Source organism: Hemiscyllium ocellatum, chromosome 33 (genome assembly GCF_020745735.1).
Source record: "Hemiscyllium ocellatum isolate sHemOce1 chromosome 33, sHemOce1.pat.X.cur, whole genome shotgun sequence".
NCBI classification, from domain to species: Eukaryota; Metazoa; Chordata; class Chondrichthyes; order Orectolobiformes; family Hemiscylliidae; genus Hemiscyllium; species Hemiscyllium ocellatum.
In genome coordinates, this window is record NC_083433.1 from 21,227,655 (window position 1) to 21,251,908 (window position 24,254).

Here is a 24,254-nt window from a genome sequence, read left to right on the forward strand (position 1 = left end):
AAAGCCCAGCAGGGCACCACAAGATAGCACGGAAACGGTGCCTGGAGACACCCAGAAGGAAGAGCAGGCGGTAGCGGAGCAGACGGCAGACAGCGGGGAGGTACAGCAGCCGATCCAAGCTCCTTCAAGGCAGACGGAGGAAATGGAAGAGGAGGAATCAAAGGAGGCAGATGACTGGATCACAGTCAGAAATAGGAAGAGGAAACCTGTCTCGGGCCCCAAAGCCACCCAGAGAAGGGGGAAACGACACCTCCAAGCCGAGGATACAGGCAGCTCTTCTGATGGTGAGGACGGGCGCAAGAAGGGTCGCCACCAGAGGAAGAGACAGAGCGCCATGGGGAGAAAGGAGGGCAGCACCACCCAAGAAGGGAAAGACGATCCCTCTGTGGGGATGGGTAAAGGCCTCCCCCTACCCGGTGAGAACCAAGAGGTGTCCACCGGCCCACAGCTCCAGGTAACTGGGAGCAGCGGTCCTGTGACAGCCCCACTGTCAGATGGAGAACTGGACGGTGCGGACCCTGGGCTTGACACAAAGACACCGGAGCGGGGAAATGGCTCCAGCGTGGAGCCGGACAGCTACCTCAGCCCTGGGATGGTCCAGCAGTTTGCCGTCACCACGGGGATGCACGCAGCTACCCCAGAGGAGCAAGACCAGCAGCAAATGGACACTATTAACCTTGTAAATTGTTAAAATGGGGTTTAAAGTTGCCAGCATCAATGTGCGTAGCATCAAATCGGCTACGCGATGTGTTTCAACGATGGCCTTCCTGGCCAGCGTTAAAGCCGACCTCCTGTTTCTGCAGGAGTGTGGGATACCGCACCTCAGCAGCTACAGGAGATGGTCGAGCTTGTGGGCCCATGGGCAGTCAGTTTGGTCGGGGGGCAACGATAGCCGCGCCTCCGGCCTGGGTATCCTGTTGCGAGGAAGCAACTTCACCATCTCCGAGGTTAAGGAGGTGGTGGGCGGGCGCCTCCTCGTCGCCGACGTTATGTACAGGAATGCTCCCCTGAGACTGATCAATGTGTACGCCCCAGTGGGTAAGAGTGAACGGTTGGCCGTCCTGCAGCAGCTTCCACTGTTGCTGGCTACGTCCAGGCCGGTCATTCTGGCCGGAGACTTCAACTGTATCATTGATGCAGATGGACGATCCGGCGGGGGGGACAGTAAACTGGACGCCACGTCCAGAGCCCTGATGGACGCGGTAAAAGATGCCAAGCTGCACGACGTCTTCAGCACCCCTGCAGACGGAGCGCAGCGTAGATACACCTGGTCACGGGCAGACGGGTCTATCCGCTCAAGGATAGATTACCTGTTTGTGTCCCGAACGCTCTCGGTCAGATCCACCGACGTCAAGCCGGTGTTCTTCTCTGACCACTGCCTCCTGCTGGCCGACTGTCACCTACAGGACGAGCAGCGGGCGGGTAAGGGAACGTGGAAGCTGAACACTAAGCTGTTGACCCCGGGAAACATTGAGGAGCTCAAGAGGGACTACGCAGGTTGGAGAACCGTGAAGCCCCTCTTTGAGTCTCCAGCAGACTGGTGGGAAACAGTTAAAGGGAACATCAAGAGGTTCTTCATCCTCAAAGGTGTTCAGGAGGCGAGAGAGAGGCGGGGAAAACTGTCCCAGCTCCAGGAAAGTATGCAGAACCTGCTCCTGCTGCAGACGATGGGGGTCGATGTCACGGAGGACCTCAAGGAGGTGAAGGGCCAGCAAGCCTCGCTCTTTGCCTCAGAGGCCTCCAAGATAATCTTCCGGTCCAGGGTCCGCTCGGTGGAGCAGGACGAGACGTGCTCACGTTTCTTCTTCCAGAAGGTGCACAAAGAGAGCTCTGTGCTCAGCAGCCTGAAGGAAGAAGACGGCTCGACAACGTCATCTCAGGCTGACGTCATGAGGATCAGTAAATCCTTCTATGCCAGTCTGTATGACGCGAAGCCGACCGACAGCGCGGCCTCCCAGTCGTTCCTGTCGTCTATCACGGAGGTCTTAGACGACAGAACACGCGAGAGGCTGGACCAGCCGCTATCTCTGGACGAGCTGACCAAGGCCCTCGAGTCCTTCGAAAAGAATAAAACTCCCGGAAGCGATGGCTTACCGGTCGAGCTCTATTCCGCTCTGTGGGACTTGATTGGCCAGGACCTGCTGGAGGTGTATGTCAGTATGCTTCGGGCAGGTACCATGAGCGAATCCATGAGGAAAGGCATCATCACCCTCATCTATAAGCGGAAGGGGGAGAGCGAGGAACTCAAAAATTGGAGACCGATCACACTGTTGAATGCAGATTACAAAATCCTGTCAAAGGTAATTGCCAACCGGGTCAGGTCTGCTCTGGGGTCGGTGATTCACCCTGACCAAACCTGTGCTGTGCCAGGCAGGAAGATCGCTGAGAGTCTCGCACTCCTCAGGGATACGATCGCCTACGTGCAGGACAGAGGGTTGGACGCCTGCCTGATCAGCCTGGACCAGGAGAAAGCCTTTGACAGGATATCACACATGTATATGAGAGATGTTCTCTCCAAAATGGGCTTTGGGGAGGGAATCTGCAATTGGATCAGACTGCTCTACACCAACATTGTCAGTGCAGTCTCAATCAATGGGTGGGAATCAGATAGCTTCCCAGTCAGATCTGGAGTAAGGCAGGGCTGCCCTCTCTCTCCTGCCTTGTTTGTGTGCTGCATAGAGCCATTTGCCGAGTCCATCAGGAAGGATGCGAGCCTGAGAGGGGTGACTATTCCGGGCAGCGGGGGCCTGCAGGTTAAGGCCTCCCTGTACATGGATGACGTCGCCGTTTTCTGCTCGGATCCGCTGTCCGTGCGCAGACTCATGTGCATTTGTGACCAGTTCGAACGGGCCTCGGGGGCCAAGGTAAACCGAGGCAAGAGCGAGGCCATGCTCTTCGGGAACTGGGCCGACCAATCCTCGATCCCCTTCACCGTCAGGACCGACCACCTGAAGGTGCTGGGTATTTGGTTCGGGGGGGCTGGGGCGTGCGCCAAGTCTTGGGAGGAGCGTATCAGTAAAGTGAGGCAGAAACTGGGCAGATGGAGGCTACGGTCGCTCTCCATCACGGGAAAAAACCTGGTCATCAGGTGTGAGGCACTGTCATTGCTGTTGTACGTGGCACAGGTCTGGCCTATTCCCAGAACCTGCGCCGCTGCAGTCGTCCGGGCCATCTTCCAGTTCATATGGAGTTCAAAGATGGACCGGGTCCGAAGGGACTCACTGTACAAAGATCTGGGCAACGGGGGAAAAAATACACCCAATGCCACCCTCACCCTGATGGCCACCTTTGTGTGTGGCTGCATCAAGCTGTGCGTGGATCCCCGGTACGCAAACACCAAGTGTCACTACGTACTGAGGTTCTACCTGTCCCCGGTGTTGCGAAGGATGGGCCTGGCCTCGCTGCCGCGGAACGCTCCGAGTAGTTGGACCGTTCCGTACCACCTGTCCTTCGTGGAGAAATTTCTGAAGAAAAACACCTTTGACCACAAGTCCATCAGGAAGTGGTCAGCACGTAGCGTCCTCGAGACCCTTCGGGAAAAGGAGAGGGCGGATCCTGTTGAGTGGTTCCCTGAGCAGACTGTCAAAGCAATTTGGCAGAATGCCTCATCGCCAGAACTTTCCAACAAGCACCAAGACATGGCTTGGCTGGTGGTGAGAAGGGCTCTACCTGTGAGATCGTTTATGCACGCCCGGACTCTCAGCCGCACCGCACGCTGCCCTCGAAGCGGCTGCGGGGGGGACGAGACTGTCACACACCTCCTTCTGGAATGTGCCTATGCAGAGGAAGTCTGGAGAGGAATGCAGTGGTATTTGTCGAGGTTCGTCCCGAGCAGCGCCGTGACGCGGGACTCCGTGCTCTACGGCCTGTTCCCCGGGACGCACACCGAGACGAACATCAACTGCGCCTGGAGGATCATCAACTCGGTGAAGGTCGCTCTCTGGGCGGTCCGAAACCTGTTGATCTTCCAGCTGAAGGAGTTGACCCCGACTGAGTGTTGCAGACTGGCACATTCCAAGGTCCAGGACTACGTGTTGAGGGACGCGCTGAAGCTTGGGGCAGCTGCCGCCAAGGCGCGGTGGGGAAAGACCACCGTTTAACATCTGCCTGTCGATAGAAAAGCAGGGGGCCCATGCAGTCATTTGGGCTCTGCTGTCGCCTCAGCTCAATATATGAGTGAGAGATGCACTGATCTGTATGGAATAATGACAATTCGGAGCTGTGTATGTAAATGTGGAAATATGAATGGCATTACCTAATGTACAGTGTATCAAATTATTCTATGCATATTTTATGAATAAAGTATATTTTTGAAATAAAAAAAAAAGTTTCTGTTCTTATCAGTTTAATCGCTGATATCTCCCGAAGGTGGGAGTGTTTGTATTAAATGGATTTTTGGAGCAGGGAGATGGCTTAAGGGCTTGCTCTGTCCTCTCCATGTATCAGCCTGGTATTGCAGTGTTTCCAGGAATGGTGCACCCAACGCTTACCCAAGTTCAAAAGCAGGTGAATGCAATGTGAATCTCTTGCCTTTGCTAGTTTGCCGTGTTGATGGCAGTCAGTGATTGTTGCATCTATTGTCTTTTCAGTTGCAGGAAACTATCGTCTTTTGTTACGGGTTTTCTGTCTTATGAACCTGCTCTGCAGTTACCTGATGAAGGTGCAGCACGCAGAAAGCCAGGACAGGGGTAACCCCAACGTGCTACAGGGAACATTCTGGAACCAGGGGCCTGCCAGGAAGGTAACTTGCCAATTTAAATGAATGGATTTGCCCTTGTCTGCCGTTTTGGGCTTCTGCGGTCGTTCTTGAAACGTATCCCACCGATGGTACGGCGGTGGCGGGGGGTGGGGTGACTGCTGTAATTTCAAAGAACCCCGTTGGGCTGAAACCTGGTGTTGTGGGATTTTTAACACAGTCAAATCAGGTTGTGGGATCCCATGACTCAGCCAATGTCAAATGGCTATCAGATCAGCCCCCACAGCCCCTTCCCAACCCCCCCGCCTCCCCCCCCACCCCCGAGGCAACAAATTTATCCTAATATTTTCTTGAACAAGAAAGAAATGTCTTTGGTCTGTTTCCTGAATAGAGTGAAACCCCCATCTCTGTTTGTTTCTTCGCAAACTACTGTACGGAAGCGACCTGCTTTAGTAGCTACGTCTGTACGTAAAGATTATTCACGCAGACGATCGCCCAAGGCTGGAACTGGCTTCAGCTCCCTGGTGCCACCAGGCAGCCGTACTAACCACTGATCCACTGTGCCACCCGTACGATTTGGAACGATTTGTCATCATTTGCGGTGCAAGTAGCGAAACAGTTGTCAGTTTGTCAACTGGGTCGGATTATAATGTTGTCAGCGATCTGCAGCAATGTGAACGGAGATGTCGAATCGAGCTGCTGGGGGTGATGAGGCGCGCTTGCAGCGTGACATGTTTACACGGGGAGATCAGCTCCCTCCCCATTCTCCACAGAGAGTCGGATACAAGTAGAGAGGATATTGAGAGTGGACGATAAAGAAAGGGTGCACGGACGTAATTCGCTTTTCGCAACTTTTCGGATTGATGCGGAATGCCGAGGAGCGAATCCTGTACGTGAGGGAAACGATGATTGGCATTTATGGGCAAGCTACACCAACACAAGGGGAGGCAATGAATAGGATCTTTCCGTCAAGGCCAACATTTCTCGCCCATGCCGAGATCAGCCTGGTGGTGAGCTGCTCTCTCGAACCGCTGCAGTCCAAGTGCTGTCGGTAGCCCCGCGATGCTGTTTGGGCGGGGATTCCCGATTTTGACCCGGTAACACCGGAGGACCAAAGACATATTTGCAATTCAGGACAGCGAGTGTCTCGGGGGGGGGGGGAGGGGGCAGAACTTGCGAATGGTGGTGTTCCCGTGGATCTGCTGCCGTCATCCTTCGAGGCTGCGTTGGCCATGGGTTTGCAAGGTGCTGCCTGAGGAATTCTGGTGAATCTTGTAGATGCCGGGGGAATGAATGACCCTGCCGGGGGAATGAATGACCCTGCCGCCGCCGCTGTCCCCGATCACCGGGAGAAACCTCTCTGCAGTCGACCTGACGTGCGGTGGCTCCGGCCCGTGCCATCTGATTGGTCGTCAGCGCGACCTACGCGGCTACGTAACAGATGGAGAGAAAAGCACGGGGAAAGCACAGCGACTGCTGCAGAGTGATCTTCCGGTCTGGTTGGATATCTTGGAAGGAAGGTAGACGGTAAGGGAATAAAGGAACTTTGAATATCATCAAACTGATGGAAAGGATAGTCGGCAAATATGACCTCCACCGTTGGAGTATTAATGTGCTATCGCTTCTCGGCCTTTTGGCTTGGAATATGTGTAGTTCCTGAGGTCCAGAGGAAGAGATTCTGCTCGAGAGCTGCAGGTTCGACGCTGCAGAAGTGCGCTGGCGGGAGAAAAACCAAGGGGTTCGTGTTGCGAGTCGTTGGAGCTGCTGGAGACCATCGCTGGATCGTGATTGGCCGCTGGAGGATCGTTTGGTTGTGCTGACCTGCTCTTGGTGGATCTTTATGCTGGCTTCGGCCTAACGCCAATTCAGGTATCAGCCAACCTCAGAGCTATGGCCTCAGCAGCCGCTCGCAGCCCTGGCCAGGGCATTCGCAACACAGTCAGGGTGACTGTGAAGAAGGTGGAGGAGCACACACCGGTCGATCGGACGGTGTTTGTGAAGAAGGTTTTGCTGGAGTGCTGTGGGTTTGCAGCAGCGGACGTGTACTGCCTGCAGGATTTCCCTGGGGCAGGCTACTTCGACGTGACCTTCAGGAGCGTGAAGCATTGTGAGCAGCTCCTGAAGGTCTTCAAGGAGAAGGAAGGGGAACCTCTGTTCTCCATCTTGTCGGCGGTCCCGTTGTGTGTGCTTCCTGCGCAGAGGAGTCGGGTTGTGACAATCCAAATGTACAACCCTTACGTCCCAGCGGCAGATGTTCTCACCTTCTTGAAGAGGTATGTCCAGGTGGAAGGCGAAAGCACCGATGTGGTCGATCCTTTCGGGATCTGGACCAGTAAGCGGCAGGTCAAGGTAACCCTGAGGGTCGATGGCAGCGGGAACATCCTCCACCCACCCTCCAGCTTCGCCATCGGAGGAAGCAGAGGTTACCTGACGTACGCAGGGCAGCCGAAGGTGTGCCGAACCTGCGGGAGGTCAGGCCACATGGCGGCCGACTGTAAGGTGACTGTATGCCGAAATTGCAAACAGGAAGGCCACCTGACCAAGGATTGCAAGGAGGCCAAGAACTGTAACCTGTGCGGAGAGGCGGGCCACATGTACAAGGCCTGTCCAAGACGAGGAGCCGCCACTTACGCACAGATGGCCAGAGGTGGCAACACGAGCCGGGGACCGCCAAAGCCCAGCAGGGCACCACAAGATAGCACGGAAACGGTGCCTGGAGACACCCAGAAGGAAGAGCAGGCGGTAGCGGAGCAGACGGCAGACAGCGGGGAGGTACAGCAGCCGATCCAAGCTCCTTCAAGGCAGACGGAGGAAATGGAAGAGGAGGAATCAAAGGAGGCAGATGACTGGATCACAGTCAGAAATAGGAAGAGGAAACCTGTCTCGGGCCCCAAAGCCACCCAGAGAAGGGGGAAACGACACCTCCAAGCCGAGGATACAGGCAGCTCTTCTGATGGTGAGGACGGGCGCAAGAAGGGTCGCCACCAGAGGAAGAGACAGAGCGCCATGGGGAGAAAGGAGGGCAGCACCACCCAAGAAGGGAAAGACGATCCCTCTGTGGGGATGGGTAAAGGCCTCCCCCTACCCGGTGAGAACCAAGAGGTGTCCACCGGCCCACAGCTCCAGGTAACTGGGAGCAGCGGTCCTGTGACAGCCCCACTGTCAGATGGAGAACTGGACGGTGCGGACCCTGGGCTTGACACAAAGACACCGGAGCGGGGAAATGGCTCCAGCGTGGAGCCGGACAGCTACCTCAGCCCTGGGATGGTCCAGCAGTTTGCCGTCACCACGGGGATGCACGCAGCTACCCCAGAGGAGCAAGACCAGCAGCAAATGGACACTATTAACCTTGTAAATTGTTAAAATGGGGTTTAAAGTTGCCAGCATCAATGTGCGTAGCATCAAATCGGCTACGCGATGTGTTTCAACGATGGCCTTCCTGGCCAGCGTTAAAGCCGACCTCCTGTTTCTGCAGGAGTGTGGGATACCGCACCTCAGCAGCTACAGGAGATGGTCGAGCTTGTGGGCCCATGGGCAGTCAGTTTGGTCGGGGGGCAACGATAGCCGCGCCTCCGGCCTGGGTATCCTGTTGCGAGGAAGCAACTTCACCATCTCCGAGGTTAAGGAGGTGGTGGGCGGGCGCCTCCTCGTCGCCGACGTTATGTACAGGAATGCTCCCCTGAGACTGATCAATGTGTACGCCCCAGTGGGTAAGAGTGAACGGTTGGCCGTCCTGCAGCAGCTTCCACTGTTGCTGGCTACGTCCAGGCCGGTCATTCTGGCCGGAGACTTCAACTGTATCATTGATGCAGATGGACGATCCGGCGGGGGGGACAGTAAACTGGACGCCACGTCCAGAGCCCTGATGGACGCGGTAAAAGATGCCAAGCTGCACGACGTCTTCAGCACCCCTGCAGACGGAGCGCAGCGTAGATACACCTGGTCACGGGCAGACGGGTCTATCCGCTCAAGGATAGATTACCTGTTTGTGTCCCGAACGCTCTCGGTCAGATCCACCGACGTCAAGCCGGTGTTCTTCTCTGACCACTGCCTCCTGCTGGCCGACTGTCACCTACAGGACGAGCAGCGGGCGGGTAAGGGAACGTGGAAGCTGAACACTAAGCTGTTGACCCCGGGAAACATTGAGGAGCTCAAGAGGGACTACGCAGGTTGGAGAACCGTGAAGCCCCTCTTTGAGTCTCCAGCAGACTGGTGGGAAACAGTTAAAGGGAACATCAAGAGGTTCTTCATCCTCAAAGGTGTTCAGGAGGCGAGAGAGAGGCGGGGAAAACTGTCCCAGCTCCAGGAAAGTATGCAGAACCTGCTCCTGCTGCAGACGATGGGGGTCGATGTCACGGAGGACCTCAAGGAGGTGAAGGGCCAGCAAGCCTCGCTCTTTGCCTCAGAGGCCTCCAAGATAATCTTCCGGTCCAGGGTCCGCTCGGTGGAGCAGGACGAGACGTGCTCACGTTTCTTCTTCCAGAAGGTGCACAAAGAGAGCTCTGTGCTCAGCAGCCTGAAGGAAGAAGACGGCTCGACAACGTCATCTCAGGCTGACGTCATGAGGATCAGTAAATCCTTCTATGCCAGTCTGTATGACGCGAAGCCGACCGACAGCGCGGCCTCCCAGTCGTTCCTGTCGTCTATCACGGAGGTCTTAGACGACAGAACACGCGAGAGGCTGGACCAGCCGCTATCTCTGGACGAGCTGACCAAGGCCCTCGAGTCCTTCGAAAAGAATAAAACTCCCGGAAGCGATGGCTTACCGGTCGAGCTCTATTCCGCTCTGTGGGACTTGATTGGCCAGGACCTGCTGGAGGTGTATGTCAGTATGCTTCGGGCAGGTACCATGAGCGAATCCATGAGGAAAGGCATCATCACCCTCATCTATAAGCGGAAGGGGGAGAGCGAGGAACTCAAAAATTGGAGACCGATCACACTGTTGAATGCAGATTACAAAATCCTGTCAAAGGTAATTGCCAACCGGGTCAGGTCTGCTCTGGGGTCGGTGATTCACCCTGACCAAACCTGTGCTGTGCCAGGCAGGAAGATCGCTGAGAGTCTCGCACTCCTCAGGGATACGATCGCCTACGTGCAGGACAGAGGGTTGGACGCCTGCCTGATCAGCCTGGACCAGGAGAAAGCCTTTGACAGGATATCACACATGTATATGAGAGATGTTCTCTCCAAAATGGGCTTTGGGGAGGGAATCTGCAATTGGATCAGACTGCTCTACACCAACATTGTCAGTGCAGTCTCAATCAATGGGTGGGAATCAGATAGCTTCCCAGTCAGATCTGGAGTAAGGCAGGGCTGCCCTCTCTCTCCTGCCTTGTTTGTGTGCTGCATAGAGCCATTTGCCGAGTCCATCAGGAAGGATGCGAGCCTGAGAGGGGTGACTATTCCGGGCAGCGGGGGCCTGCAGGTTAAGGCCTCCCTGTACATGGATGACGTCGCCGTTTTCTGCTCGGATCCGCTGTCCGTGCGCAGACTCATGTGCATTTGTGACCAGTTCGAACGGGCCTCGGGGGCCAAGGTAAACCGAGGCAAGAGCGAGGCCATGCTCTTCGGGAACTGGGCCGACCAATCCTCGATCCCCTTCACCGTCAGGACCGACCACCTGAAGGTGCTGGGTATTTGGTTCGGGGGGGCTGGGGCGTGCGCCAAGTCTTGGGAGGAGCGTATCAGTAAAGTGAGGCAGAAACTGGGCAGATGGAGGCTACGGTCGCTCTCCATCACGGGAAAAAACCTGGTCATCAGGTGTGAGGCACTGTCATTGCTGTTGTACGTGGCACAGGTCTGGCCTATTCCCAGAACCTGCGCCGCTGCAGTCGTCCGGGCCATCTTCCAGTTCATATGGAGTTCAAAGATGGACCGGGTCCGAAGGGACTCACTGTACAAAGATCTGGGCAACGGGGGAAAAAATACACCCAATGCCACCCTCACCCTGATGGCCACCTTTGTGTGTGGCTGCATCAAGCTGTGCGTGGATCCCCGGTACGCAAACACCAAGTGTCACTACGTACTGAGGTTCTACCTGTCCCCGGTGTTGCGAAGGATGGGCCTGGCCTCGCTGCCGCGGAACGCTCCGAGTAGTTGGACCGTTCCGTACCACCTGTCCTTCGTGGAGAAATTTCTGAAGAAAAACACCTTTGACCACAAGTCCATCAGGAAGTGGTCAGCACGTAGCGTCCTCGAGACCCTTCGGGAAAAGGAGAGGGCGGATCCTGTTGAGTGGTTCCCTGAGCAGACTGTCAAAGCAATTTGGCAGAATGCCTCATCGCCAGAACTTTCCAACAAGCACCAAGACATGGCTTGGCTGGTGGTGAGAAGGGCTCTACCTGTGAGATCGTTTATGCACGCCCGGACTCTCAGCCGCACCGCACGCTGCCCTCGAAGCGGCTGCGGGGGGGACGAGACTGTCACACACCTCCTTCTGGAATGTGCCTATGCAGAGGAAGTCTGGAGAGGAATGCAGTGGTATTTGTCGAGGTTCGTCCCGAGCAGCGCCGTGACGCGGGACTCCGTGCTCTACGGCCTGTTCCCCGGGACGCACACCGAGACGAACATCAACTGCGCCTGGAGGATCATCAACTCGGTGAAGGTCGCTCTCTGGGCGGTCCGAAACCTGTTGATCTTCCAGCTGAAGGAGTTGACCCCGACTGAGTGTTGCAGACTGGCACATTCCAAGGTCCAGGACTACGTGTTGAGGGACGCGCTGAAGCTTGGGGCAGCTGCCGCCAAGGCGCGGTGGGGAAAGACCACCGTTTAACATCTGCCTGTCGATAGAAAAGCAGGGGGCCCATGCAGTCATTTGGGCTCTGCTGTCGCCTCAGCTCAATATATGAGTGAGAGATGCACTGATCTGTATGGAATAATGACAATTCGGAGCTGTGTATGTAAATGTGGAAATATGAATGGCATTACCTAATGTACAGTGTATCAAATTATTCTATGCATATTTTATGAATAAAGTATATTTTTGAAATAAAAAAAAAAAAAATTCTGTTCTTATCAGTTTAATCGCTGATATCTCCCGAAGGTGGGAGTGTTTGTATTAAATGGATTTTTGGAGCAGGGAGATGGCTTAAGGGCTTGCTCTGTCCTCTCCATGTATCAGCCTGGTATTGCAGTGTTTCCAGGAATGGTGCACCCAACGTCTACCCAAGTTCAAAAGCAGGTGAATGCAATGTGAATCTCTTGCCTTTGCTCGTTTGCCGTGTTGATGGCAGTCAGTGATTGTTGCATCTATTGTCTTTTCAGTTGCAGGAAACTATCGTCTTTTGTTACGGGTTTTCTGTCTTATGAACCTGCTCTGCAGTTACCTGATGAAGGTGCAGCACGCTGAAAGCCAGGACAGGGGTAACCCCAACGTGCTACAGGGAACATTCTGGAACCAGGGGCCTGCCAGGAAGGTAACTTGCCAATTTGAATGAATGGATTTGACCTTGTCTGCCGTTTTGGGCTTCTGCGGTCGTTCTTGGAACGTATCCCACCGATGGTACGGCGGTGGCGGGGGGTGGGGTGACTGCTGTAATTTCAAAGAACCCCGTTGGGCTGAAACCTGGTGTTGTGGGATTTTTAACACAGTCAAATCAGGTTGTGGGATCCCATGACTCAGCCAATGTCAAATGGCTATCAGATCAGCCCCCACAGCCCCTTCCCAACCCCCCACCCCCGAGGCAACAAATTTATCCTAATATTTTCTTGAACAAGGAAGAAATGTCTTTAGTCTGTTTCCTGAATAGAGTGAAACCCCCATCTCTGTTTTGTTTCTTCGCAAACTACTGTACGGAAGCGACCTGCTTTAGTAGCTACGTCTGTACGTAAAGATTATTCACGCAGACGATCGCCCAAGGCTGGAACTGGCTTCAGCTCCCTGGTGCCACCAGGCAGCCGTACTAACCACTGATCCACTGTGCCACCCGTACGATTTGGAACGATTTGTCATCATTTGCGGTGCAAGTAGCGAAACAGTTGTCAGTTTGTCAACTGGGTCGGATTATAATGTTGTCAGCGATCTGCAGCAATGTGAACGGAGATGTCGAATCGAGCTGCTGGTGGTGATGAGGCGCGCTTGCAGCGTGACATGTTTACACGGGGAGATCAGCTCCCTCCCCATTCTCCACAGAGAGTCGGATACAAGTAGAGAGGATATTGAAAGTGGACGATAAAGAAAGGGTGCACGGACGTAATTCGCTTTTCGCAACTTTTCGGATTGATGCGGAATGCCGAGGAGCGAATCCTGTACGTGAGGGAAACGATGATTGGCATTTATGGGCAAGCTACACCAACACAAGGGGAGGCAATGAATAGGATCTTTCCGTCAAGGCCAACATTTCTCGCCCATGCCGAGATCAGCCTGGTGGTGAGCTGCTCTCTCGAACCGCTGCAGTCCAAGTGCTGTCGGTAGCCCCGCGATGCTGTTTGGGCGGGGATTCCCGATTTTGACCCGGTAACACCGGAGGAACAAGGACATATTTGCAATTCAGGACAGCGAGTGCCTCGGCGCGGGGGAGAACTTGCGAATGGTGGTGTTCCCGTGGATCTGCTGCCGTCATCCTTCGAGGCTGCGTTGGCCATGGGTTTGCAAGGTGCTGCCTGAGGAATTCTGGTGAATCTTGTAGATGCCGGGGGAATGAATGACCCTGCCGCCGCCGCTGTCCCCGATCACCGGGAGAAACCTCTCTGCAGTCGACCTGACGTGCGGTGGCTCCGGCCCGTGCCATCTGATTGGTCGTCAGCGCGACCTACGCGGCTACGTAACAGATGGACAGAAAAGCACGGGGAAAGCACAGCGACTGCTGCAGAGTGATCTTCCGGTCTGGTTGGATATCTTGGAAGGAAGGTAGACGGTAAGGGAATAAAGGAACTTTGAATATCATCAAACTGATGGAAAGGATAGTCGGCAAATATGACCTCCACCGTTGGAGTATTAATGTGCTATCGCTTCTCGGCCTTTTGGCTTGGAATATGTGTAGTTTCTGTTCTTATCAGTTTAATCGCTGATATCTCCCGAAGGTGGGAGTGTTTGTATTAAATGGATTTTTGGAGCAGGGAGATGGCTTAAGGGCTTGCTCTGTCCTCTCCATGTATCAGCCTGGTATTGCAGTGTTTCCAGGAATGGTGCACCCAACGCTTACCCAAGTTCAAAAGCAGGTGAATGCAATGTGAATCTCTTGCCTTTGCTAGTTTGCCGTGTTGATGGCAGTCAGTGATTGTTGCATCTATTGTCTTTTCAGTTGCAGGAAACTATCGTCTTTTGTTACGGGTTTTCTGTCTTATGAACCTGCTCTGCAGTTACCTGATGAAGGTGCAGCACGCTGAAAGCCAGGACAGGGGTAACCCCAACGTGCTACAGGGAACATTCTGGAACCAGGGGCCTGCCAGGAAGGTAACTTGCCAATTTGAATGAATGGATTTGCCCTTGTCTGCCGTTTTGGGCTTCTGCGGTCGTTCTTGGAACGTATCCCACCGATGGTACGGCGGTGGCGGGGGGTGGGGTGACTGCTGTAATTTCAAAGAACCCCGTTGGGCTGAACCCTGGTGTTGTGGGATTTTTAACACAGTCAAATCAGGTTGTGGGATCCCATGACTCAGCCAATGTCAAATGGCTATCAGATCAGCCCCCACAGCCCCTTCCCAACCCCCCCGCCTCCCCCCCAACCCCGAGGCAACAAATTTATCCTAATATTTTCTTGAACAAGAAAGAAATGTCTTTGGTCTGTTTCCTGAATAGAGTGAAACCCCCATCTCTGTTTGTTTCTTCGCAAACGACTGTACGGAAGCGACCTGCTTTAGTAGCTACGTCTGCACGTAAAGATTATTCACGCAGACGATCGCCCAAGGCTGGAACTGGCTTCAGCTCCCTGGTGCCACCAGGCAGCCGTACTAACCACTGATCCACTGTGCCACCCGTACGATTTGGAACGATTTGTCATCATTTGCGGTGCAAGTAGCGAAACAGTTGTCAGTTTGTCAACTGGGTCGGATTATAATGTTGTCAGCGATCTGCAGCAATGTGAACGGAGATGTCGAATCGAGCTGCTGGTGGTGATGAGGCACGCTTGCAGCGTGACATGTTTACACGGGGAGATCAGCTCCCTCCCCATTCTCCACAGAGAGTCGGATACAAGTAGAGAGGATATTGAAAGTGGACGATAAAGAAAGGGTGCACGGACGTAATTCGCTTTTCGCAACTTTTCGGATTGATGCGGAATGCCGAGGAGCGAATCCTGTACGTGAGGGAAACGATGATTGGCATTTATGGGCAAGCTACACCAACACAAGGGGAGGCAATGAATAGGATCTTTCCGTCAAGGCCAACATTTCTCGCCCATGCCGAGATCAGCCTGGTGGTGAGCTGCTCTCTCGAACCGCTGCAGTCCAAGTGCTGTCGGTAGCCCCGCGATGCTGTTTGGGCGGGGATTCCCGATTTTGACCCGGTAACACCGGAGGAACAAGGACATATTTGCAATTCAGGACAGCGAGTGCCTCGGCGCGGGGGAGAACTTGCGAATGGTGGTGTTCCCGTGGATCTGCTGCCGTCATCCTTCGAGGCTGCGTTGGCCATGGGTTTACAAGGTGCTGCCTGAGGAATTCTGGTGAATCTTGTAGATGCCGGGGGAATGAATGACCCTGCCGGGGGAATGAATGACCCTGCCGCCGCCGCTGTCCCCGATCACCGGGAGAAACCTCTCTGCAGTCGACCTGACGTGCGGTGGCTCCGGCCCGTGCCATCTGATTGGTCGTCAGCGCGACCTACGCGGCTACGTAACAGATGGACAGAAAAGCACGGGGAAAGCACAGCGACTGCTGCAGAGTGATCTTCCGGTCTGGTTGGATATCTTGGAAGGAAGGTAGACGGTAAGGGAATAAAGGAACTTTGAATATCATCAAACTGATGGAAAGGATAGTCGGCAAATATGACCTCCACCGTTGGAGTATTAATGTGCTATCGCTTCTCGGCCTTTTGGCTTGGAATATGTGTAGTTTCTGTTCTTATCAGTTTAATCGCTGATATCTCCCGAAGGTGGGAGTGTTTGTATTAAATGGATTTTTGGAGCAGGGAGATGGCTTAAGGGCTTGCTCTGTCCTCTCCATGTATCAGCCTGGTATTGCAGTGTTTCCAGGAATGGTGCACCCAACGCTTACCCAAGTTCAAAAGCAGGTGAATGCAATGTGAATCTCTTGCCTTTGCTAGTTTGCCGTGTTGATGGCAGTCAGTGATTGTTGCATCTATTGTCTTTTCAGTTGCAGGAAACTATCGTCTTTTGTTACGGGTTTTCTGTCTTATGAACCTGCTCTGCAGTTACCTGATGAAGGTGCAGCACGCTGAAAGCCAGGACAGGGGTAACCCCAACGTGCTACAGGGAACATTCTGGAACCAGGGGCCTGCCAGGAAGGTAACTTGCCAATTTGAATGAATGGATCTGCCCTTGTCTGCCGTTTTGGGCTTCTGCGGTCGTTCTTGGAACGTATCCCACCGATGGTACGGCGGTGGCGGGGGGGGGGGGGTGACTGCTGTAATTTCAAAGAACCCCGTTGGGCTGAACCCTGGTGTTGTGGGATTTTTAACACAGTCAAATCAGGTTGTGGGATCCCATGACTCAGCCAATGTCAAATGGCTATCAGATCAGCCCCCACAGCCCCTTCCCAACCCCCCGCCTCCCCCCCAACCCCGAGGCAACAAATTTATCCTAATATTTTCTTGAACAAGAAAGAAATGTCTTTGGTCTGTTTCCTGAATAGAGTGAAACCCCCATCTCTGTTTGTTTCTTCGCAAACTACTGTACGGAAGCGACCTGCTTTAGTAGCTACGTCTGCACGCAGACGTATTATTCACGCAGACGATCGCCCAAGGCTGGAACTGGCTTCAGCTCCCTGGTGCCACCAGGCAGCCGTACTAACCACTGATCCACTGTGCCACCCGTACGATTTGGAACGATTTGTCATCATTTGCGGTGCAAGTAGCGAAACAGTTGTCAGTTTGTCAACTGGGTCGGATTATAATGTTGTCAGCGATCTGCAGCAATGTGAACGGAGATGTCGAATCGAGCTGCTGGTGGTGATGAGGCACGCTTGCAGCGTGACATGTTTACACGGGGAGATCAGCTCCCTCCCCATTCTCCACAGAGAGTCGGATACAAGTAGAGAGGATATTGAAAGTGGACGATAAAGAAAGGGTGCACGGACGTAATTCGCTTTTCGCAACTTTTCGGATTGATGCGGAATGCCGAGGAGCGAATCCTGTACGTGAGGGAAACGATGATTGGCATTTATGGGCAAGCTACACCAACACAAGGGGAGGCAATGAATAGGATCTTTCCGTCAAGGCCAACATTTCTCGCCCATGCCGAGATCAGCCTGGTGGTGAGCTGCTCTCTCGAACCGCTGCAGTCCAAGTGCTGTCGGTAGCCCCGCGATGCTGTTTGGGCGGGGATTCCCGATTTTGACCCGGTAACACCGGAGGAACAAAGACATATTTGCAATTCAGGACAGCGAGTGTCTCGGGGGGGGGGGGGAGGGGGGAGAACTTGCGAATGGTGGTGTTCCCGTGGATCTGCTGCCGTCATCCTTCGAGGCTGCGTTGGCCATGGGTGTGCAAGGTGCTGCCTGAGGAATTCTGGTGAATCTTGTAGATGCCGGGGGAATGAATGACCCTGCCGGGGGAATGAATGACCCTGCCGCCGCCGCTGTCCCCGATCACCGGGAGAAACCTCTCTGCAGTCGACCTGACGTGCGGTGGCTCCGGCCCGTGCCATCTGATTGGTCGTCAGCGCGACCTACGCGGCTACGTAACAGATGGACAGAAAAGCACGGGGAAAGCACAGCGACTGCTGCAGAGTGATCTTCCGGTCTGGTTGGATATCTTGGAAGGAAGGTAGACGGTAAGGGAATAAAGGAACTTTGAATATCATCAAACTGATGGAAAGGATAGTCGGCAAATATGACCTCCACCGTTGGAGTATTAATGTGCTATCGCTTCTCGGCCTTTTGGCTTGGAATATGTGTAGTTCCTGAGGTCCAGAGGAAGAGATTCTGCTCGAGAGCTGCAGGTTCGACGCTGCAGAAGTGCGCTGGCGGGAGAAAAACCAAGGGGTTCGTGTTGCGAGTCGTTGGAGCTGCTGGAGACCATCGCTGGATCGTGATTGGCCGCTGGAGGATCGTTTGGTTGTGCTGACCTGCTCTTGGTGGATCTTTATGCTGGCTTCGGCCTAACGCCAATTCAGGTATCAGCCAACCTCAGAGCTATGGCCTCAGCAGCCGCTCGCAGCCCTGGCCAGGGCATTCGCAACACAGTCAGGGTGACTGTGAAGAAGGTGGAGGAGCACACACCGGTCGATCGGACGGTGTTTGTGAAGAAGGTTTTGCTGGAGTGCTGTGGGTTTGCAGCAGCGGACGTGTACTGCCTGCAGGATTTCCCTGGGGCAGGCTACTTCGACGTGACCTTCAGGAGCGTGAAGCATTGTGAGCAGCTCCTGAAGGTCTTCAAGGAGAAGGAAGGGGAACCTCTGTTCTCCATCTTGTCGGCGGTCCCGTTGTGTGTGCTTCCTGCGCAGAGGAGTCGGGTTGTGACAATCCAAATGTACAACCCTTACGTCCCAGCGGCAGATGTTCTCACCTTCTTGAAGAGGTATGTCCAGGTGGAAGGCGAAAGCACCGATGTGGTCGATCCTTTCGGGATCTGGACCAGTAAGCGGCAGGTCAAGGTAACCCTGAGGGTCGATGGCAGCGGGAACATCCTCCACCCACCCTCCAGCTTCGCCATCGGAGGAAGCAGAGGTTACCTGACGTACGCAGGGCAGCCGAAGGTGTGCCGAACCTGCGGGAGGTCAGGCCACATGGCGGCCGACTGTAAGGTGACTGTATGCCGAAATTGCAAACAGGAAGGCCACCTGACCAAGGATTGCAAGGAGGCCAAGAACTGTAACCTGTGCGGAGAGGCGGGCCACATGTACAAGGCCTGTCCAAGACGAGGAGCCGCCACTTACGCACAGATGGCCAGAGGTGGCAACACGAGCCGGGGACCGCCAAAGCCCAGCAGGGCACCACAAGATAGCACGGAAACGGTGCCTGGAGACACCCAGAAGGAAGAGCAGGCGGTAGCGGAGCAGACGGCAGACAGCGGGGAGGTACAGCAGCCGATCCAAGCTCCTTCAAGGCAGACGGAGGAAATGGAAGAGGAGGAATCAAAGGAGGCAGATGACTGGATCACAGTCAGAAATAGGAAGAGGAAACCTGTCTCGGGCCCCAAAGCCACCCAGAGAAGGGGGAAACGACACCTCCAAGCCGAGGATACAGGCAGCTCTTCTGATGGTGAGGACGGGCGCAAGAAGGGTCGCCACCAGAGGAAGAGACAGAGCGCCATGGGGAGAAAGGAGGGCAGCACCACCCAAGAAGGGAAAGACGATCCCTCTGTGGGGATGGGTAAAGGCCTCCCCCTACCCGGTGAGAACCAAGAGGTGTCCACCGGCCCACAGCTCCAGGTAACTGGGAGCAGCGGTCCTGTGACAGCCCCACTGTCAGATGGAGAACTGGACGGTGCGGACCCTGGGCTTGACACAAAGACACCGGAGCGGGGAAATGGCTCCAGCGTGGAGCCGGACAGCTACCTCAGCCCTGGGATGGTCCAGCAGTTTGCCGTCACCACGGGGATGCACGCAGCTACCCCAGAGGAGCAAGACCAGCAGCAAATGGACACTATTAACCTTGTAAATTGTTAAAATGGGGTTTAAAGTTGCCAGCATCAATGTGCGTAGCATCAAATCGGCTACGCGATGTGTTTCAACGATGGCCTTCCTGGCCAGCGTTAAAGCCGACCTCCTGTTTCTGCAGGAGTGTGGGATACCGCACCTCAGCAGCTACAGGAGATGGTCGAGCTTGTGGGCCCATGGGCAGTCAGTTTGGTCGGGGGGCAACGATAGCCGCGCCTCCGGCCTGGGTATCCTGTTGCGAGGAAGCAACTTCACCATCTCCGAGGTTAAGGAGGTGGTGGGCGGGCGCCTCCTCGTCGCCGACGTTATGTACAGGAATGCTCCCCTGAGACTGATCAATGTGTACGCCCCAGTGGGTAAGAGTGAACGGTTGGCCGTCCTGCAGCAGCTTCCACTGTTGCTGGCTACGTCCAGGCCGGTCATTCTGGCCGGAGACTTCAACTGTATCATTGATGCAGATGGACGATCCGGCGGGGGGGACAGTAAACTGGACGCCACGTCCAGAGCCCTGATGGACGCGGTAAAAGATGCCAAGCTGCACGACGTCTTCAGCACCCCTGCAGACGGAGCGCAGCGTAGATACACCTGGTCACGGGCAGACGGGTCTATCCGCTCAAGGATAGATTACCTGTTTGTGTCCCGAACGCTCTCGGTCAGATCCACCGACGTCAAGCCGGTGTTCTTCTCTGACCACTGCCTCCTGCTGGCCGACTGTCACCTACAGGACGAGCAGCGGGCGGGTAAGGGAACGTGGAAGCTGAACACTAAGCTGTTGACCCCGGGAAACATTGAGGAGCTCAAGAGGGACTACGCAGGTTGGAGAACCGTGAAGCCCCTCTTTGAGTCTCCAGCAGACTGGTGGGAAACAGTTAAAGGGAACATCAAGAGGTTCTTCATCCTCAAAGGTGTTCAGGAGGCGAGAGAGAGGCGGGGAAAACTGTCCCAGCTCCAGGAAAGTATGCAGAACCTGCTCCTGCTGCAGACGATGGGGGTCGATGTCACGGAGGACCTCAAGGAGGTGAAGGGCCAGCAAGCCTCGCTCTTTGCCTCAGAGGCCTCCAAGATAATCTTCCGGTCCAGGGTCCGCTCGGTGGAGCAGGACGAGACGTGCTCACGTTTCTTCTTCCAGAAGGTGCACAAAGAGAGCTCTGTGCTCAGCAGCCTGAAGGAAGAAGACGGCTCGACAACGTCATCTCAGGCTGACGTCATGAGGATCAGTAAATCCTTCTATGCCAGTCTGTATGACGCGAAGCCGACCGACAGCGCGGCCTCCCAGTCGTTCCTGTCGTCTATCACGGAGGTCTTAGACGACAGAACACGCGAGAGGCTGGACCAGCCGCTATCTCTGGACGAGCTGACCAAGGCCCTCGAGTCCTTCGAAAAGAATAAAACTCCCGGAAGCGATGGCTTACCGGTCGAGCTCTATTCCGCTCTGTGGGACTTGATTGGCCAGGACCTGCTGGAGGTGTATGTCAGTATGCTTCGGGCAGGTACCATGAGCGAATCCATGAGGAAAGGCATCATCACCCTCATCTATAAGCGGAAGGGGGAGAGCGAGGAACTCAAAAATTGGAGACCGATCACACTGTTGAATGCAGATTACAAAATCCTGTCAAAGGTAATTGCCAACCGGGTCAGGTCTGCTCTGGGGTCGGTGATTCACCCTGACCAAACCTGTGCTGTGCCAGGCAGGAAGATCGCTGAGAGTCTCGCACTCCTCAGGGATACGATCGCCTACGTGCAGGACAGAGGGTTGGACGCCTGCCTGATCAGCCTGGACCAGGAGAAAGCCTTTGACAGGATATCACACATGTATATGAGAGATGTTCTCTCCAAAATGGGCTTTGGGGAGGGAATCTGCAATTGGATCAGACTGCTCTACACCAACATTGTCAGTGCAGTCTCAATCAATGGGTGGGAATCAGATAGCTTCCCAGTCAGATCTGGAGTAAGGCAGGGCTGCCCTCTCTCTCCTGCCTTGTTTGTGTGCTGCATAGAGCCATTTGCCGAGTCCATCAGGAAGGATGCGAGCCTGAGAGGGGTGACTATTCCGGGCAGCGGGGGCCTGCAGGTTAAGGCCTCCCTGTACATGGATGACGTCGCCGTTTTCTGCTCGGATCCGCTGTCCGTGCGCAGACTCATGTGCATTTGTGACCAGTTCGAACGGGCCTCGGGGGCCAAGGTAAACCGAGGCAAGAGCGAGGCCATGCTCTTCGGGAACTGGGCCGACCAATCCTCGATCCCCTTCACCGTCAGGACCGACCACCTGAAGGTGCTGGGTATTTGGTTCGGGGGGGCTGGGGCGTGCGCCAAGTCTTGGGAGGAGCGTATCAGTAAAGTGAGGCAGAAACTGGGCAGATGGAGGCTACGGTCGCTCTCCATCACGGGAAAAAAAACCTGGTCATCAGGTGTGAGGCACTGTCATTGCTGTTGTACGTGGCACAGGTCTGGCCTATTCCCAGAACCTGCGCCGCTGCAGTCGTCCGGGCCATCTTCCAGTTCATATGGAGTTCAAAGATGGACCGGGTCCGAAGGGACTCACTGTACAAAGATCTGGGCAACGGGGGAAAAAATACACCCAATGCCACCCTCACCCTGATGGCCACCTTTGTGTGTGGCTGCATCAAGCTGTGCGTGGATCCCCGGTACGCAAACACCAAGTGTCACTACGTACTGAGGTTCTACCTGTCCCCGGTGTTGCGAAGGATGGGCCTGGCCTCGCTGCCGCGGAACGCTCCGAGTAGTTGGACCGTTCCGTACCACCTGTCCTTCGTGGAGAAATTTCTGAAGAAAAACACCTTTGACCACAAGTCCATCAGGAAGTGGTCAGCACGTAGCGTCCTCGAGACCCTTCGGGAAAAGGAGAGGGCGGATCCTGTTGAGTGGTTCCCTGAGCAGACTGTCAAAGCAATTTGGCAGAATGCCTCATCGCCAGAACTTTCCAACAAGCACCAAGACATGGCTTGGCTGGTGGTGAGAAGGGCTCTACCTGTGAGATCGTTTATGCACGCCCGGACTCTCAGCCGCACCGCACGCTGCCCTCGAAGCGGCTGCGGGGGGGACGAGACTGTCACACACCTCCTTCTGGAATGTGCCTATGCAGAGGAAGTCTGGAGAGGAATGCAGTGGTATTTGTCGAGGTTCGTCCCGAGCAGCGCCGTGACGCGGGACTCCGTGCTCTACGGCCTGTTCCCCGGGACGCACACCGAGACGAACATCAACTGCGCCTGGAGGATCATCAACTCGGTGAAGGTCGCTCTCTGGGCGGTCCGAAACCTGTTGATCTTCCAGCTGAAGGAGTTGACCCCGACTGAGTGTTGCAGACTGGCACATTCCAAGGTCCAGGACTACGTGTTGAGGGACGCGCTGAAGCTTGGGGCAGCTGCCGCCAAGGCGCGGTGGGGAAAGACCACCGTTTAACATCTGCCTGTCGATAGAAAAGCAGGGGGCCCATGCAGTCATTTGGGCTCTGCTGTCGCCTCAGCTCAATATATGAGTGAGAGATGCACTGATCTGTATGGAATAATGACAATTCGGAGCTGTGTATGTAAATGTGGAAATATGAATGGCATTACCTAATGTACAGTGTATCAAATTATTCTATGCATATTTTATGAATAAAGTATATTTTTGAAATAAAAAAAAAAAATTCTGTTCTTATCAGTTTAATCGCTGATATCTCCCGAAGGTGGGAGTGTTTGTATTAAATGGATTTTTGGAGCAGGGAGATGGCTTAAGGGCTTGCTCTGTCCTCTCCATGTATCAGCCTGGTATTGCAGTGTTTCCAGGAATGGTGCACCCAACGTCTACCCAAGTTCAAAAGCAGGTGAATGCAATGTGAATCTCTTGCCTTTGCTCGTTTGCCGTGTTGATGGCAGTCAGTGATTGTTGCATCTATTGTCTTTTCAGTTGCAGGAAACTATCGTCTTTTGTTACGGGTTTTCTGTCTTATGAACCTGCTCTGCAGTTACCTGATGAAGGTGCAGCACGCTGAAAGCCAGGACAGGGGTAACCCCAACGTGCTACAGGGAACATTCTGGAACCAGGGGCCTGCCAGGAAGGTAACTTGCCAATTTGAATGAATGGATTTGCCCTTGTCTGCCGTTTTGGGCTTCTGCGGTCGTTCTTGGAACGTATCCCACCGATGGTACGGCGGTGGCGGGGGGTGGGGTGACTGCTGTAATTTCAAAGAACCCCGTTGGGCTGAAACCTGGTGTTGTGGGATTTTTAACACAGTCAAATCAGGTTGTGGGATCCCATGACTCAGCCAATGTCAAATGGCTATCAGATCAGCCCCCACAGCCCCTTCCCAACCCCCCACCCCCGAGGCAACAAATTTATCCTAATATTTTCTTGAACAAGGAAGAAATGTCTTTAGTCTGTTTCCTGAATAGAGTGAAACCCCCATCTCTGTTTTGTTTCTTCGCAAACTACTGTACGGAAGCGACCTGCTTTAGTAGCTACGTCTGTACGTAAAGATTATTCACGCAGACGATCGCCCAAGGCTGGAACTGGCTTCAGCTCCCTGGTGCCACCAGGCAGCCGTACTAACCACTGATCCACTGTGCCACCCGTACGATTTGGAACGATTTGTCATCATTTGCGGTGCAAGTAGCGAAACAGTTGTCAGTTTGTCAACTGGGTCGGATTATAATGTTGTCAGCGATCTGCAGCAATGTGAACGGAGATGTCGAATCGAGCTGCTGGTGGTGATGAGGCGCGCTTGCAGCGTGACATGTTTACACGGGGAGATCAGCTCCCTCCCCATTCTCCACAGAGAGTCGGATACAAGTAGAGAGGATATTGAAAGTGGACGATAAAGAAAGGGTGCACGGACGTAA

The 24,254-nt window shown here is 54.4% G+C and overlaps 3 non-coding genes and 2 pseudogenes across 3 annotated transcripts; all 5 read left to right on the plus strand.

The window, feature by feature from the left end:
* The first annotated feature begins 4,304 nt into the window (after positions 1-4,304).
* On the plus strand, positions 4,305-4,484 carry LOC132831935 (U2 spliceosomal RNA; annotated as a pseudogene).
* Positions 4,485-11,672: 7,188 nt separating this feature from the next.
* LOC132831948 (U2 spliceosomal RNA) lies at positions 11,673-11,854 on the plus strand. Its single transcript, XR_009646882.1, has one exon. It is a non-coding gene; the product is annotated as a U2 spliceosomal RNA (small nuclear RNA).
* A 1,787-nt stretch (positions 11,855-13,641) lies between these two features.
* Positions 13,642-13,833, plus strand: LOC132831800 (U2 spliceosomal RNA). Its single transcript, XR_009646751.1, has one exon. It is a non-coding gene; the product is annotated as a U2 spliceosomal RNA (small nuclear RNA).
* A 1,819-nt stretch (positions 13,834-15,652) lies between these two features.
* Positions 15,653-15,844, plus strand: LOC132831801 (U2 spliceosomal RNA). Its single transcript, XR_009646752.1, has one exon. It is a non-coding gene; the product is annotated as a U2 spliceosomal RNA (small nuclear RNA).
* A 7,193-nt stretch (positions 15,845-23,037) lies between these two features.
* LOC132831946 (U2 spliceosomal RNA) lies at positions 23,038-23,217 on the plus strand (annotated as a pseudogene).
* The last annotated feature ends 1,037 nt before the right edge of the window (positions 23,218-24,254 follow it).